This window comes from Rattus norvegicus, chromosome 10 (genome assembly GCF_021556685.1).
Source record: "Rattus norvegicus strain SHRSP/BbbUtx chromosome 10, alternate assembly SHRSP_T2T, whole genome shotgun sequence".
NCBI lineage: Eukaryota > Metazoa > Chordata > Mammalia > Rodentia > Muridae > Rattus > Rattus norvegicus.
The window spans coordinates 57157139-57172013 of NC_141543.1; the positions used below are offsets into that span (position 1 = coordinate 57157139).

Consider the following 14875-nt stretch of genomic DNA (forward strand, 5'->3'; position numbering starts at 1 on the left):
AGCCTAGCGGTTACAGTCCACCATCTAAGGAAGCCTTAGCAGGAGTATAAGGCAGGGACTTGAAGCAGACACCAGAGAGGACAGCTGCTTGTTGTCTCGCTTCCAGGGTCATGTTCAGTACCTTTCTTATACAACGCAGGCCCACCTGCCTAGACAGCATCATTTGTAGTAGATGACTGGGCCTTCCCATATCAATCAGAAATCAAGAAAATGCCCACCCCACAAACACGCTCACAGGCTAATCTGACCCTGACAATCTCCCAGTTGAGACTGCTTCAGATAACTCTGTGTCAAGTTCATAGTTGACGCTAATGGGAGGAAGGGGTAAAGATGATAAGAAGAGAGTGGAGTGAACAGAGAGGACTTAGATCGTGGTGACCTTAAACCACCACTGGTTTAAGGTTCTCAACCTTCCTAATACCTTTAATACAATTCCTCAGGTTGTGGTGACCCCAACCATAAAGTTATTTTGTTGCTATTCCCTAACCATAACTTTGTTGTTATTATGAGTGAGACTGTAAATATCTGTGGGTTTTTTGGGGTTTTTTTTTTTTGCCTTTTTGGTAACCCCATGTGAAGCTATGCTGAGAATCCAGGATTTATTCCTTCTGATTAGGCCTTAACCTCCTAGATGTAAAGCCTGACTCCTGATCTGTCACCTCTGGAAATCTTGATCATATTTCTAATACCTCTTCATATTACCTGTGAGTGTAAAGCCAGGGGGTGAGCTTCGCTCACTGCAGATAATGCAAAGTGTGTTCCACAGAAGAGGCACCTATCCTTTGAATGGTAGATGGATGGATAGATAGATGGGTGGATGGATGGGTGACCATTATCAGTCTCAGACCGGTAGTCAGATCTACAAGTCAAAAGAACAGCAAACAAGAATAATACATAGAGAAACTAGATTGCACTTGAAGCAAAATGTAAGCCAGAAAGTACCCGGGAAAATGGGAGGGCACCAAGACAAACAAGTGGAACAGAACTTTGTGTTTTGATAGACTTAGGACTTTTTTTTTTCTTTGTTTTGGCTGTAGCTATTCTTATATGAACTTGGGAAGATTACTCAAAAAGAAAATTCACAGTGTTTTACTTATCCAGATGTTTGACTTTCAGCAACCTCAATCTCTAAATTGCATGAAACAAAACAACCCAGAGAAACAGCAGCCCTCAGAAAACAAAAAGAACAAATTCCAAATTCCAAAACAAAGGAAGAAACAAATCATTCACTGGAGGGAAAACTTCCTAACTTGAACCCAAGATTGTAAGTACAAAACACATAGACTCCAGAATGAGATTGTCTTCAGCCCACTTATTCTGTTCCTCTCTCCACCTTCGATTCCTCTTCTTCACGTAGTGACTAAGCATCCACTGGGCATCAAAGACAGAGCTGATGCTGTAGATGAAGTAGTGAAGAATATGATTGTGTCCTATTTCCCCTCAAGGACTTCATTTTCCCATTTGCTTTTGCTTCCCTGTCCTCTGACTCTGTCTCCCTTCCTTGGCATAAATCATTAGATCCTGAAGCCAAAGTTTTAGGGGTCATATTCTGTCTATTTCACTTAACCATCTCTCTTTTCCTCAAACATCAGAAGCCATTGTGAAAGAAGACTGGAGTTTGATCCTCATGCCTGTGGACAGGTGCCCTCAGTTTTGGCCCTCAGTTTCTTCATGGACAAAAAGGGTAGATACTTCCCTGGCCAATATTCTATGGCTCTGGGCAGTAACTCTACAAATGATAACTCCCTTCCCCACTAGTCACGTGCTGTGGCATTTGATCAAATCAACACAAGCCACATCTGCCAGCCCATTACAACACCTGTCGGGGAGAGAGCTTTAAGGAACTTAACAAAAAAAACGGGTCTATTTCTCTGATGAAGACACTGGCTTTAAAGCTGAGAAGAGACAACAATGCTTTATTTGATAGGATTCAGAACATTAAAGGCGGATGAGTTGGTGTTTGGAACAATCTCTCAGGTCAAATCTAATTTTATCTGAGCTGATGTTTCCAAACTCTGGTAATTTCTCCCAGCACAACCATGGATGCCTTGCTGTAAGTCTGTAAAGGCAACTGCAGCAGGAGCCTCCAGGGGAGGGTCTAGCAGATGGCTTTTGTCTTTATTGTTGTTAGCCCTGGGACACTGAGGAGCTGGCTGTGATCTGTTGGCTATAGCTGACCTGCTGAAAAGAACACTGAATCCGAACTTGGGATCCCTTTCTTCAATGTGCGACTCTACCATAGACTTGCAATGTACTCCTCCTTAGATTCTCCAAACTGAATTTGATGACTCTGTGTCCCAGCTTCCAGAAGATGCTATTACTGAAGATAGATGGCAAAAGGTTAGGGGTTCTCAGTGGAGAGCTCTCTAGCCTAGTGAACATGATAGAAATGTTACACGGGAAAAAACATTGGGATATATATCTAAAGAATCAGGAGGCTAGCAAGTGGGAAAGACTTCTGCACACTTCTAGCTGCTGCCTAAAGCTTGGTCACTTCCACCCATAGAACAGCTGGCATCTGGAATTATAGGACTGGGAATCCTGACAATTCCACCATGCCCCATGCTTACAATGTACAATGGAAGGTTATCAGACTTTTGCTTTATGTAACTTTCTATTTTATTTATCCATACTTGCCACCCTCTACAACACTTCCCCATCCCTTTTAATCTGCAAAGTCTCCTAGAAACTCCTACTTTCCCCCCTTTTGAACCTGTGTTTCAAAAATAATTCCTAAGACCCAAAGAAAGAGCTATTTTGCTTTTCCAGTTTTTGAGGGTGAGCTTCTTGTCAGGCCCTGGGGAAGGCAAAGTCAAGAGATGGAAGGTACAAGATGGCACAAGGACTCGTCTGTGGCTGCCTCAGGGACTTGGGAAAATGTGTTTGTCTAATCTTAGGAGTCATTTGGAATTGCAGGAGGATAATAGAGTTGACTAATATGGCCCCATGTCTTCAACGGACTTTTGCATTCAACAAGAGAAGTTGAGGAACTAGAAATATGGCTCAGTAGTTAAGAGCACTTGATGCTTTTTCAAAGGACCCTGGCTCAATTCCCAGATCCAAGGTCAGACTCCAGCTCCAGGTGATCCAATGCCTCTGGCCTCCTTTGGTACCTGCATTCACTCCTGTGCACACACCCACATACAGACAACACACCTACACATGATTAAAGATAGTAAAAATCAAATCTTAAAAAATAAACCAAGGGAAGTTGGATAAAGAAATGTGTTCATGAGAACACAATCGTGGTCCTGAGCCACCCCTCTGGCTGAGTCTGTCCCCAGCCCTCACCAGAAATCCAGAAATAATGTTATTAGGCAAGTATAGCAGAAAGGCCTTTCCATTTGGGGAGATTTGGGGAGAGGGGGCATTATGCTCCCATTACTATGCCCACTCCACTCTCTGAAGTTTAGAAACAAGGAGAGCTGACATCCCTCTCTCCTTTTGTGGACATTGTAGATCTTGCCTTGAATCTGGCTTGTTGAGGAAGAGAACCATAGTACACATGGGGACTAGGGGACAATTACCTAAAGTGTCTCTGGGCTGCTGGCAGAAAATGTGTGAAGGAGCAAGTTAGATGTCACTGAATCTGGTTTAAGAGTCTATCTTTCTCCTTATATTAAGGAAGAATATTCATACCCACCACCTGTAGACTACGAGAGCATAAAGTGAAAAAGGAGCTGAGGTAAAAAGACTTAAGGTTTGGATTTAATCTCTTTGTGCTAACTCCGTAGCAGAGACCATAACCTTGATTCTTAACAAACAGGCATGCAGAAGGACAAAGGTAAAATAAATATTTTGAGCTTCAGGAAGCTTGTTTAGAATATCAAGAAGGAAGAGGTTGAATTTTATTTTGCAGACAGGAGATTACATAGAGGAATGTTGAAGAAGGGCTAAATCTTGTTCTGTAGAAAGGGGAGAGCATTATGTTTGGAGAGATACATTGTCAAAGCTTTCAAACCGTGGAACTGCATGTATGCGTTGGAAGTATTGGGAGAGAGGTGGGTGATGACAAGTCATGGGCGTGACCTTGGAAATCATACACATCAGGAGCAGATGTCCAGGCTTGAGGACACCAGCCACACCTTACATCAGTCACCCCAACAGCTGTCTCTGCTCATGACAGGTAGGTAGGGACACACCCACACAGATCCACTTTCTATTGTTGAATTAATCCCCTAGATCAAAAGTGACTTGAACATCTTTTCCTCCCCCTCCTCCTTCCCCTCTCCCTTTCCCATTCCCCTCCTCCTTGTCCCTGCCTCCTTCTTCAGGAAAACACCAAAAGGCGGATGACTCCAGTATAGCGGGAGGGTCCAGAGGACCAGGAGGGAGGCCACAGCGGCTTCTGTGGAGGATTCCGCAACAGTCTTAGGGGCCACAGTTATGGACCAGGCCATGGTCATGGTTGAGGCCTCGGGGCTTGTGAAGGTAAAGCTGAAGACAAGGAGTGGAACCCTGTCACCAAGCTGGGCCGCCTGGTTAAGGACATGAAGATCAAGTGCTTGGAGATCTACCTGTTCTCCCTGCCTATTAAGGAGTCTGAGATTACTGACTTTTTCCTGGTTGCATCTCTAAAGGATGAGGTTCTGAAAATCATGCCAGAGCAGAAGCAGACTCGGGCTGGCCAGTGGATCAGGTTTATGGCTTTTGTTGCTATTGGGGACTATAATAGCCACGTTTGTCTTGGTGTTAAGTGTTCCAAGAAGGTTGCCACTGCCATCCTAGGGGCCATCATCCTGGCCAAGCTTTCCATCGTCCCCATGCAGAGAGGCTACTGCGGGAACAAGATTGGCAAGCACCACACTGTGCCATGCAAGGTGACTGGCCACTGTGGCTCTGTGCTGGTATTTCTCATCTCTGCCCCCGGAGGCACTGGCATTGTTTCTGCTCCAGTACCCAAGAAGCTACTAATGATGGCCGGTATAGATGACTGCTACACTTCAGCCAGGGCACCCTGGGCAACTTTGCCAAGGCCACCTTTGATGCCATCTCCAAGACCTACAGCTACCTGACCCCTGACCTCTGGAAAGAGACTGTGTTTACCAAGTCACCTTATCAGGAATTCACTGACCATCTTGTGAAAACCCACACCAGAGTCTCTGTTCAGAGGACCCAGGCTCCAGCTCTGGCTACCACATGAGGGTTTTTATACAAGAAAAATAAATTAATTAAGCCTGTTTTTTAAAAAAGTGATTTGAAGAGAAAAGGGTTTGTTTCATTTTACAGCTTACAATCCACCATGAAGGGAAGTCGGAGCAGGAATTGGAGGCAGGAACTGATGCGGAAGCCATGAAGGAATGCTGCTTTCTGACTTTTCCCACATGGCTCGCTCAGTTTGCTTTCTTATAGAACCTAGGACCACCTGCCCATGGGTGGCCCCACCCACAACAGTTGACACTCCAACATTAATCATTAATTTTAAGAAATGTCCTACAAGCTTGTCTACAGACCACCCTGAGGGAGGGATCTTCTCAACTGAGGTTTCCTCTTCCCAGATGATCCCAGTTTGTGTCCAGTTGACCAAAACCTACCCAGCACAGTGCCTCCGCCCATGTTTATCTCATAAACTTGTGATTTTTTTCCTACCTAGAAGGATGGCAAAGGATGAGGAGACTCTCTAAAATGAATGGAGAATTCATCTAAATGAAAATAAGTTGGGCTGTGGATTTAGCTCAGTGGTAGAGCGCTTGCCTAGGAAGCGCAAGGCCCTGGGTTCGGTCCCCAGCTCCAAAAAAAAAAGAACCAAAAAAAAAAAAAAAAGAAAAAGAAAATAAGTTTCAAACAGCAGTAAATGAATGGCCTTGAATCAGTAAGATTTGTTTTTTTATTGTTGCTGTTATTATTATTATTATTATTATTATTATTATTATTATTATTATTATAAATATTAGTGAGCATAAGACTTTGATACTAAAATCAAGTATTTAATCAATGGAGCTTTGTCTTTCTAACCCTAATTCTTTTCTGTCTATGATATTATCCATAATTTTAAAGTATTTCTTTTACCATGTATTTATGTGTATGTCTGTCTGTCTGTGTAGCACATGTATACATGCATCCTAGTGCTGAAGGAGTCCAGAAGATAAACACGAGTTACAGGCATTTGTAAGCTTCTCAACATGGGCACTGGCAACTAAACTTGAGTCTTCCGAAAGAACAGCAAGTGCTCTTAACTGCTGAGCCATCCCTCCAGCCTCTGTTCGTATCTTGGTGGAAATAGACAGGGTCTACATGTATACATGGATCACAGCTCTGGGATGCTATGCCATTCTTGGTAAGGAAGCTAGTTGAAAAGACTGTGCAGAGTTGAGGCTATTCTTTAGAACTACAGGTTTGCATATATTATTTTTCTTTCTACATGTTAACATTAGTTTAATGCCAGTTTCTAATTACTGATAATTTAGACCTTGTGCCAAGCAATTCAGTTATTTTGTTTAGGGTACATCATATCTGGATGAAGTTGATGATATCTAAGGTTCTATGAATGAGAAAACTGAGGGTGGGAATAGTGGTGAAACTTAAACTCTTTCCCACTTAAGTCCCATTTCATGTATGAACCATTTTAATCAAATCTAAGTGAAGAACATGTACACAGGATTGTCTGAAGGACCCTCCCTGGAGCCTTTTAATTGTTGGGAATTTAAAGTACTGACATTTACCTTGATTGCCCACCATCTCATTTTTTCCTGTGCTTGAGAGATTTCTATGTTGGGGTCAGATGGGAGAATTGTCTGTCCTGGGTTTAGGTGAGCTCCAGCAAACATTGCTTGTGATGCGTGAGCATTCAAGGGCAAAGTTCAGCACAGCTTCCCACATTACCTGTTCTCCTATCACCTCACAGCTCAGCACTGAGACCCATGCAAAGCCTAAGGGCCAGCCATGGGGCTGTGCACCAGGTAAGGGCCTCACCTCTTCCTTATTCCTGTTTTACAGAGCAAACATTGAGTGATTTTTGCAAGTAGCAAATAAACAATATGAATCTGGAAATGTAATCTAACCTTAGCTGGGCCAAACATGCAAGGAGGTAATAGGAAAAGCCAGCGAGCTGGCACCAGGAGACTCTGGGGCTAGTTGAGATCATTTGCAAACTCCCCCCTTGTGGAGAGGGTGACATCCCTGTCTTGGCTAGCTCATTGCAAGGCAACTGAGTTTCAGATTTGTTAGGTAATATTGCCGTCTCTCCAAGTCTACAGGCTCTGCGGTTTCAAAGTCTTTCCATTAAGAGAAATGATGGGTTCATATATAAAACATGAAGAAAGAAGGCATTATTCAACCTCCATTTCTATCCATTTCCTGCTACAAGAAAAGATGATGTGCGGCCTTAGGCAACATCTCTAACCCAGCTTTTGCTCATTCAGGTGATTTCAATTCAAGCAATGAGACCCATTCATTTCCCACTCCCGAACGTGCTCCAGAAACCCATTTGCCCACATGCTTCTGGCTGCCAGGCTCAGTACAGGCAAGCAGTGGCATTTACTGATGACTGATGGCTGACATGGGCCTGATGGAGATTAATACATTCAAGACAGAAGTCATGTCCCCTCTCTTCTTTTCCCTCACAACCCAGGTGACATGGTTTGGATATACACGCCCCAGAGGCTAGTGTATTTGAAATCTTGCTCCTCAGTTGACAGTGCTGTTTGGGAAAGTTGTTATGCCATTTAGAAGTGGACTCTGCAGGAAGGGCATCCTGAAGGGTGGGCCTTGAGGTATTTTAATAATTGGACCTCACTACCTGTTTGCTCTCTGCTTCCTGACTGCAGGCCTCATGTTCCGGTGGCTATGCCTTCCCACCACAATGAAACCAAAATAAACTCTTCTTTCTTGAGTTGTATTCGTTAAGTTGTCTTGTCACAGTTGTGAGAACAACAGCTAATGCTCCAGGTATCTCCTGGTGGCTATCTCAGTGCCTCAGTTCATGCTTCACTCTGCTCTGCCCCAACCAAGGTTAAAAAGGACAGACTCCAGTGGGGTTGACAGAGCTCTGAGGAAACTGCTGGCTACTAGCTGCCACAACCAGCTCTGCCTCATGGTATTTGCACACCACACTTTAGACACCCGAGCGCTGAGGACCAGGAGCAGGATAGAGACGTACAATTGTGATGGTTCATTCAGTGGGGTCTTCCCTCTAAGATGCAGATTGTTTATTTCTCAGGAACTTCATCTTAATAAGCATCTCTGCCGAACCTACCTGACATGGTACTGTCACAGCTTGTAGGTAAGGCAGGAAGAACCTTCTCTTTGCATCTTGCCGATGGTCTGACCATTTGCATCTATGAAGCACCTGGCAGTTGGATATCAGAAAAAAAGTGCATAATTCTATGAATATGCAAACACATGAAAGTTATGTACAAAAGATGCAAGGAAAGGTCAGAGCATGAAAGTACGAGTTCCCTTTTCATTGGAAGAAGTGAAGTGGGAATGTAAGCAACTTTGGAAGAATTATGATTCTTTTCTTCTTTTGTTCTTTCTTTCTTTCTTTCTTTCTTTCTTTCTCTCTCTCTCTCTCTCTCTCTTTCTTTCTTTCTTTCTTTCTTTCTTTCTGTCTTATGTTTTGTTCGTTTGTTGATTGTTTAGACAAGTTCTCACTACGCAGGTCTGTCTGGCCTTGCTACATAGACTCGGCTGGCCTGAAACTCAGAGACCTGCATACCTAGTACTCCATGCTCAAAAATAATGGCTTTTCCAAGTTGATGCCCTGTCTTTGGGTCTTTGGATATTTACCTCTTCTCTTCGTATGCCATGAACTCTTAGTTGTTCTTCCTACAAGTCAGTCCTCCAGAGAGCAGGAACTTCAGGGAGGCTGGGGAACTTCAAAGGAAGCTCCCTTTCCTGCCTTAGAAGGGAGGAAAAGGGGAGAGAGTCAGATTGGAGGTGGGTGCAGGAGAATGTCCTTTTGTTTGAAACATCCAACTTTGAAGAAGTGTTATATTTTAGTGTGTCATATTTTTAAAACCCCAAACACTTATAATGAAGACCTCTGAAGCTACTAGCATCCTTTTCATAGTTGTAAAATCTTACATTTTTTTAAACGAGAACCATACATGTCAGGTATTCTCTGGAGTGTAAGAAATGCAGAGTTTAAACTACTTAGTTTTGCTTTGCAGGAGATCAGTGTTTAGAAAGACATGTAGGACTCCATACATAGAAGTGTTAGGAAACCCAAGGGAGCCCATGCCAAGAATTAGGCCAGTGGAAGCAGGATGCTCCCATGTTCAGGGAGGGAAATTTTTCTGAGTCCTAGAACACTCTCATTAAGTTTGTTAAAAATACAGAACTAAAGATGTACTTTGAAGAACACATTGTTTTCTTTAAGGCACATTCTGTAGGTATACAGAAAATGAACTCACAGAATACTGCACATTCCCTAAAGTCATAATAGGAAAAACTATGAAAATGGAAAAATGGTTTATACCACTAAGTGGCCCAGTGATAACTTTTTAAAGCACCAAAAGTCAGGAGGTAGAAGAGTACCTCCCACAGTGTGGGTGTGGCTTATTTGTGGGCTGGTTTCTGTTCTTGAGTCGTTGAATAGCTGCTCAGACAGAGTTATTAACTCAGAAATCAGGGCTGTTTTGACTGAATGTGCCAGACAGGCATAGTTAAAGCAAGATACCCAGCTCTTGGTTTAGGCAAAATACCAGCAGCCTTTCAAGTCTGTTCTATCTAAGGTGACAGAAAAGGGGCTTTTAGACTCAGAGTAGGAAGGGTGTGGGGGCACTGGAGGATTATCACCCCCCCTTCTCAGGTTTCAGTGGCAGTAGCCACACCTCTTGTCCAGCATGTGTACTCCATGACACTTTTCCCAAAGCCACCTACTCATGAGAGACTGCATTCCCAGCTGCTAACTAAAATGTATTCATATCTCCTTTAACAGGCTTAAACCTCTGCCAGCACAGGTATGGAGTGCCTCCCTCCCTCTCTTAACATCCCTTGGTTCCTGACTAGCAGCAAGTCAATGGTACCCAGCAGGGTCCCCAGTGTGGGAGCAGTTCATACAGAAGAACCTAGCTGCCATCCAGATCAAAGAGATAAGCCACTTGTTTCCAAATGAATTATTGGCCCCAGTGGGTTGCAAGACACTCTCATTTTTCTTCTAGAAAACAACCTTGGAAAGGTGTGTGGAGGGGCAGAAGGGTATGGAAATTCAAGAGATCAGCATTTAGGTTGTCAGAGCTTCCCTGGGTAAGGTATCTGAGCCAAGCTTGAATGGAATATCATCCAGACTTTCTCAATAAATCAATCTGTGGTTTAAAATGAAGGTGCATTAAGGTGAACTGGATACCCCATGTGGCTGGCTTTGACTTTCTCCTGGTTTCTGTAATTTCCCCCAGTCTCACTCTTCATGCTGGGCTCCCCAGAGTGTTTATGGATAGCCCCTCTTAAGTTCTTCTTCCCTGAGCTTCTCATGTGTGTCTGTGGCAGTGTGGCAGTTTGGCCCTTGCCCACTACAGCTGAAGATGCTGGGATGGATTTTCTTGCAGAACCCTGCTACTTTGCCCTGAAGGCTATTTCCTAGCTCAGCTCCAGCTGCAGGGCACCAAAGCAGCAGCCTCATTCTTTCACTGGCCCCCTGCATTGATTCTCAGCCTGTTTGCAAGGATGGCCTCTCAGACCTCTGCTTGGACACAGAGCACAGGAGCATGTGTTTACATCCCTAACTGTTTCTATTTGAGCTTCAAAACACCTTGATAGTTATCCCAAATTACTCCTGTTTGTACATTCAGTCCTTTTTTATTTCCAATGTGGTGAACAGCTTGCCTTCTGTCATATTGCCTTTCAAGAAGGTTGTTCTATCTCCTGGACCACTCTGTCATTTGAATCTGGTTTGATTTCTCTATGATTGATGTTGGAATTTGATCTCCACTGTGAAGCATTAGTTGGATGGGATCTTCAATCCAACAGTGGTTCATACAATTAGCAAGCTGTGATTCCCACAGATGAATCTGGTGGCTTTACTCGAAGAGGAGAGAGACCATCAGACACACATGCAGACTCCTTGCCTCTCATCTCTCTACCAGCGGGGCCATCACCAAAGGCAGCCTTGGCCTCGGCCAGAACCAAGAATCCCAATGAACCTCTTTGCTTTGTGGCTTACTCAGTTGAGAGCATTGTGATATCAGCAGCAGAATGTGGAACAAGACAAGATGATTTCAAGCAATTTATGCTAAGACACACTCAAGTACCTGCCTTAGACTGCTTTTGCTTCCTTTGTTGCTGTGATAAGACCAACTTGGGGAGGAAAGGTTTGTTTCGTCTCTGAACTCTCAACTCCATCACAGAGGAAGGACAAGGCAGGAACTGAAGCAATGGAGGAGCATTGCTTACTGGCTTTCTTACCATGGCTTGCTTACTTTGCTTTTCAATACACTCTAGGACCACCTGTTCTGGGGTGGACTAAGCCCTCCCACATTACTCATTGATTAGAAAATGTAACACAGAATTGCCTGCAGGCCAATCTAATGAAGGTGCTTTTCTCAATTCCGGTTTCTTCTCCCCAGAACACTCTACATATGTCAAGCTGACAAAAGAATTAACCAGCACAGTACCACAGTCAGGATGCTTGACTCTCTGCAAGACTCATGCTTACCTCATGCATGCTTCTCCTCTTTATGGCCTCAGGTTTCTTGAATTCAGAGACTTTTCCCCAAGGGTAGAAGCTGGGAAATACTGTATCACAATCACTGTCAAGTAAACCACGCTAACATTCTCTTCTCTTCTCTTCATGGTACTTCTTTGCTGGTACCACAAAGCAGAGCATCCCTAGTTTTGATCACCATCAGCTCTCAACTCATATTTGTCTGAGACCAATGGAATTCTGAGTTCACTTCCAGAGCTTCATAGAACTACAAATGAAACACACCATCAACTAGAGAGGGTCTCTGATTAGATGTGGTTAAACGCATACCCAAAATTTGTTCCAATCAAGTATGGGGAGATATGTAGACATTGAAATAACTGCTTTGAAAGAAAAACAGGTTTTTTATGTATAGTCCATAGAAATAGGAGGCAGGGTTCATCACACGGGGCCATGCTTTGAGAGGATGTCAGGAGAATAGTTTAAGAGTAGGTGCTTGCATTGTGGTTTGCATGGAGGGGAATGGCAACATCAGGTAAGAAGCATATAACTGATTAACTTGAACAAAACAATTAGTTTTGTAGACTCTAGGACATAGAAGCTGTCCCTTGTCTAATATTCCATATATGATATGACATTTGAATAAATAGAGAAGTTGGATAGTAGCTAGGTGGGCAAGCACTTGAAAGCGTAGGTGCTTGGAGTATAAGTATGTTATTTGTGGAAGTCAGTTTGAAGATGCCCCATCTACTATCTTTAGGGCTTGCCCAGACCTGTGAAGAAACTCGTTCTAGGAATAGTAAGGCTTCAGATACCAGAGCACCAGGATGGGGTTTTCCCCATTCACTATGAACTGTCAAATAATTTTAGTACAATTATGTTCTGTTGAAACAGCTCTATACTGTATGAGTTTAAGGTTCCAAGGAGGTCAAAACCTCCTTGCATATAATCATAGAATTCAGGAAGCAGAAGGATCACAGTCAGTTACAGCTCAGCCTGGGCTTCACAGTAACTTTGTAGTCAACTGAGGCTATAAGGTGAAATTCTGTCTCAAATAAAATAAAATTACAGAACTTACTGGAGTGATGACTTAGTAGTTAAGAGCACTTGTCACTCTTGCAGGGACCTGCATTCAGTTCCCAGCATCCAGCTAGTGATTCACAACCATCCTTAACTTTAATTCTAGAAGCCAAGATACCCTCTCTGACATTCTAGGGCACCAGACATACTTATGTTATACATGAATACATTCATGTGCATACATATATGCAGTCAAAACATGCATACACATAAAATAACTTAAAATTTAAATAACAAAACAATAAAGTCTAAGGAGAAGGCAAAGATTCAAAGAGCAGAGACCATCCCTGACCATCACAGAGCTTCAGGACAGCTTAAATGGAGGGAAGACACTAGCAAAAGGTACCCAGGTGGTCAGTGTAAAGAGGAAAGATGAAGTTCACATCACAGGATGTGCAAAGAAGGCTATAAAGCAGCATCCTTGCCTGTCTTGTCTGAACTGTAGGATATTAACTAGAAGTGGATGGCAAAATGCAGACTTCAGTTAGCCACAACCTTCTCCAACTAGCAAGGTACCACTTGTCTCACCATATTTTGCTTCATGGTATAGGGAGAACTCCGTTGTAATTCAACTGTAATCCATTGAACAATCAGTCTCTTAATTCAGTTTAGACCAAAGTCACAGATGTATTTGTCTGATTGATGGCAATTCTATTTCAATTGCTTGTTATTGTTGTGATTGACTTTATGTCATTGTCCTTTTAAAAGCAATACATCTTCTGTCATAGACTCTGGGAACAATGTAAAAACTCACCATAATTCTTGCACTTAACCCCTTGGAGTACCCCAGGATCAAGAATTGTCTCAAGGTTCATCCTCTTATTATCATATCCTTCTTTTACAAATCTCTTCTTTTCTGGTATTATATATTGAGTTTTCTTAGTATTCCAAGCCTGTTCTCGTTGACACTCTTCCTTTAAACTGCCAATTGAAACTTTGAGATGGAATCGACAGTGGTTGAGCAAAATTCTATGCACCAAAATTGTGGCAGTCAGCTTGTTGTCACCATAAAAAACAGTGACCGAGATAAAGTAACTTATAGAAAAAATTTATTTTGACTATCAGTTTCAAAGCCTTCAGTCCATGGTCAATTGGGCCCTTCACTTCAAGACCAACAACAAGGCAATGACATCGTGGGAGGAGTGTGAAGCTGAGGAAAAGCCCTCAGTCCATGTTACAAAAGGGGGTGGGGCTGGGCAAGAAGAACCACAGACCTGAAATTCCCTTTAAGGACAATGAATGGCCTGATGACCTTCCACTAAACCTTGCATCCAAAAGGAGCTACCACTTCACAATATCACAGCATTGGTGACCTTCACCTCTCAGAGACCCTATGGGCATTTAGAGAACATTCAGTGGAAATCCTGTAATTTCCCTAACACTCATGAACTGCCAGGACTTGTACAGCTTCAGAGATTGACTTCTAGGGGACAATCAAGGAATGAAGAAAAGAAGACACATGCTCAGGAAAACTTGAAAAAGGTGGCATTGTCATGTTGGTTAATAAAAGGTTGAGCTCCAGCCAGGGTGCTGCCATGTGCTGGGACTCGTGGCTTTTGGGTTTGGAGTTCCTCAGCAGTGTTAATCTGTGTCTCTGGTGGCAGAGAGAACAAGTGGGGGAGGAACAAATGGATACAGAAGAGAGAAGAAGAAAGCAAACAGAGAGACTTTCAAGGTTTTTAGCATTCATAGGTCTCTTGGAGGGCAGCAAAATAAGAAATGCCTTGGTGTACTCCTGTGTGCCTGTGAAGAATGCCTAGGTATCTAAGGACTTTTCTCTGAACACTGTGTTCCCATCATGGTAGTGTGAAAAGACTCCTGTCTTCTGGTCACCTTCTACCCTATGCTGTGTTTAGCACTAGTAACTCATTTGCACCCACACTCTTTTAAAGATCTGAGCACAGGAAAAACAGTAAAGGTCACAGAAATCGTATTTAATGATATTTCCAATTTTCAAATGAGCTTTTTAACTTGATAGCAAATATTTTATGCAAGAAAATAAGAGATGATGTCCTTGATTCCTTAGCCATAAAAGCCTTCTTCAGATATTTTTATATGTAAACATGCATTAGTAAATATTAGGCTGTGCAACTTCTAGTCTGCCATGTTGATGGATTGTTTTATGTGCTTTCCACTGTTTGCCTGTATGTAGGCATAGATGTAGGCATAGATGTAGACTGTAGACTGTTACTATGAAATAATAATAATGTTTCA

General features: G+C 42.9%; 1 pseudogene; it reads left to right on the top strand.

The window, feature by feature from the left end:
* The first annotated feature begins 4475 nt into the window (after nt 1–4475).
* On the top strand, nt 4476–5143 carry Rps2-ps29 (ribosomal protein S2, pseudogene 29; annotated as a pseudogene).
* The last annotated feature ends 9732 nt before the right edge of the window (nt 5144–14875 follow it).